A 3,314-nucleotide genomic window follows, 5' to 3' on the forward strand; every position below is an offset into this window, starting at 1 on the left:
TAAATGTGCCCGGAAGGCATTCAAAATAGAGACACATCTTAGAAAAATTAAATGTGAGATTAGATAGTTCTCAAAGTCATAAATTTAGGAGCTCTAAATTAGGAGAGCTTTCAAATCAAAATGCTACACAATTAGCTCAGGCTCGGCTCCCACCAGCAGCCGCTGTCACCACAGCACTGCCCCATCTGCAGCAACACTGCTTGCACTGCCCACGACACTGTGCTGCCATGCTATCATGTCTCCATGTCACCGTACTGCCATTCCACCATGCCAGAGAACTACAATGCTGCCATTTCACCCTGCCACTACCCATGGGAAGTAGTGGCACAGTGACATAGTGGAGCCTCCTTCTAAAGGGAGATGCAGGCTGCTGAACTGCAGGCAGAGCAGGTAAAGGGCAGTACTGAACCCGTGCCAATCTGGTGCTGTAGTTTGCATGCCCAGGGACCCCCAAGGGGCTGCTGATCATGGCCACTCTGGCCGTGCAGGATCACCATCCATGCTGCTTTCCCTCCTCTGGTCATCCTTTTCCTCCGGACTCACCAGTGACCAAGTGGTCTCTCAAATGCTGTGTCCCCAAACAGTCATTTGTGCCAGTTTCTTCAGCAGCTTTGCTTGCCAGATAATATTTATGTCAATTAGGCCTTTTTATCTGCTTGATATGCTGGAAAATGCATATTTTTTCTACTTCTTTTCTCTTCCTTTTCAGTTGTTGTATTTACTCAAGATGAAAGCCAGACGTTATATTAATAAGAGAATTGCCTTTCCTAAAGGGAAACATTCATCAGTGCTGCAGCAGCAGACGTTGTAGCTTTGCTGTGAATTACTTAAATTCCTCCTTTTTTCATCTGAACAGGAAATCCAAGAAGATGTATCTGAAAGCAGTAGTATTGTGACTGCAGAACAAAAACTATTTTCCCTAATCCCTTTAAAAGCTGGTAATAGGGATTTAAATGTACCAAAGTTTAAAACTGTTTAAATATGAAGGCAAGAATAATATTAAACTTAATACATTGCAGAAAAAAAAGAAGTTTGGATATTTTACATAGTATATATATTTCAGATACAACAGAAGTGATTATTATCAAACCAGATGGATATTTTTACGCCCAGTGACTATGGATTTTCCTACAGAGCCTCTTCTCCTAGAGCCAGGGCCCTGGCACAGATGAACCATTTTAACTCATACTGAAATAAAGCCATTCTACAGAATCGTACCTCAGGTACAATTATTTCTGCAGTGCAAGTGGTATATAGGCACAGACCAAAACACCCAAGCTTCTCATATAGCCAAGTTAACACTTTGGAAATATCCTTAAATAAACAAGGTATATGTCACAGACTGGTAATATCACATATTCTTGAAAACAATCGTAATACCTTACCAGGCTTTGGAAAAAATGTTAAAAGATCTAATGGAATTCCCTGTACAGAATTTTACATTCTCATTATTGAATATTTCCATTATGCCATTGTTGGAATATTTTAAGAATATAATGTGTTGTAATATAAAGAAGAAGAATAGAGTAGCTATTTTGCAAAATACGTTCCAGTTGAATGAGCTAATTAGCTTTTAATAATGAGACTCAGCCAATGGATTTTCAAAGCAAGCTACTGGGGCTTAATGATTTCAAAAGCTATCACATTTACAAGTTAATGTACCGTAAATTATTCATAAGCATCTTATAAATAAGTGCAATAAGTTATTTCCAAGGCTAGTGTTGCCTTAAAATAAGGTTCTTCTGAAAAACGCCTTTAGAAATAGAGCTGTGCATGAACCCGTATTTACTACCCCTGATGCTCTTTTCAGATGAAAATTTATGCTTGGAATCAGATTATTTACCAGCCCAGACTTCCTTCAGTCCACATCTCTGTTAAGCCTTGACAATCCCCAGGGCTTAGGAGAAAACAGAGGCATCAGAGGCACTCAGCATGATGCTTACCATCTCTGATTTCCTCCTGCAGTCGTGTCCAGTGAGGCCACCAGAGCCAGTGAAGCTTCCTCTCCAGAAGCAGCACTGCTCTCTTTAGCAAAGCAGCTGCTTGTGGCACACGGAAATGAAACAGAAGCCATCTGAGCAGGGTGCTGCTGCCCCATGCCGTGAGCAGCCCTCGCCCTGATACATCCCCAGGCCTCTCAGCCTCCAGTTCCAGGGGCAACTCCCAGCATGAGCCTGGTGGAGATGCAGGGCTGTCAGCGACGTGCTTCCCAGCCCTGTCTTTACAGGTTCCAGCTCCTCTGGCAGGTTAGACTACCCTCACCCAGACACAAAGTGACCGTGAAAAATCTGCACATTTTAAGAACTGGACAAAGCTTTCCTGAATCACGCACTGCCCCTTTCTCTCTGGTAGAATGGCAGAGTTTCAGTAGTAAAAGGTGAATCTAGCTTAGGAATCCTAAATGGGAATTCTAATTTAGGGGAAAGGTTGGCTGTTTTTACGGCTTTTACATTTCTAAATAGCTGCTACTATTATCATGCTTGCTCTGGCTCAAGGGATTGCAGTTGCTGACAGAAAGAGAACTTTGGCTGCCAACGATCAGGCCAGGGCTTCAATTCGTATCACCTGTGGATGCTTTTCTTCAGTGGTTAGAATGGATATTTTGGTTCCTTAAGAAATTGCTTTAACTGATGAGAATATTTGAAAGCCACACCATCTCGAGTAACACCTCTGTCAAACGTAACTTTTTATGCAAAAAAAAAAAGTGTTGCAGCAGAATTTTTTTATTTTATATACAGTATGTGAATCTGCAAATTGTAATCCCTGCTTAAAACCAACAAATAGTGAGATAAAGAAAGAGCAATGCTGTCCCTATTTAATTGCCTGCCTGAGACGCGTCTTAGCAACGTTCCTGACGATGTTCCTGTTGTTTATCATCTTACGGATGATATTCTAGACATTTTCACCACTTTGTTATTTCTGTTACCAGTATCACATTGTGTCTTGGAAGACAGAAAACTGTCGTCTCCTGTGGCAACTGAGGCACGGACTCTGTTGCCAGTGCAGGACAAAGACCCTTTATTGTACATGCTTACAACCTTTCATAACAATTCCATTAAACTGCAGTTATTCTGAACAAGCTACTCAACGAGGTTATTTGGGAAGAATAATTTTACTATCACCATTTGTTTAAACAGTCATAAAGCAAATCATACAAAAATCCTAGTAGCCAAAAACATTAAAATTCTAGTAACAAATTTAACATCTTCTGTTACTGAACTGCTAAGGGAAAAGAACAAGCTGACTGGGTGTAAGATGCCCTGAGGTAGTTGGCGCATTGCTTGACGCTGGTTACTGGTTGCAGTATAACTGCA

This window comes from Numida meleagris, chromosome 4 (assembly GCF_002078875.1).
Source record: "Numida meleagris isolate 19003 breed g44 Domestic line chromosome 4, NumMel1.0, whole genome shotgun sequence".
Taxonomy (NCBI): Eukaryota; Metazoa; Chordata; class Aves; order Galliformes; family Numididae; genus Numida; species Numida meleagris.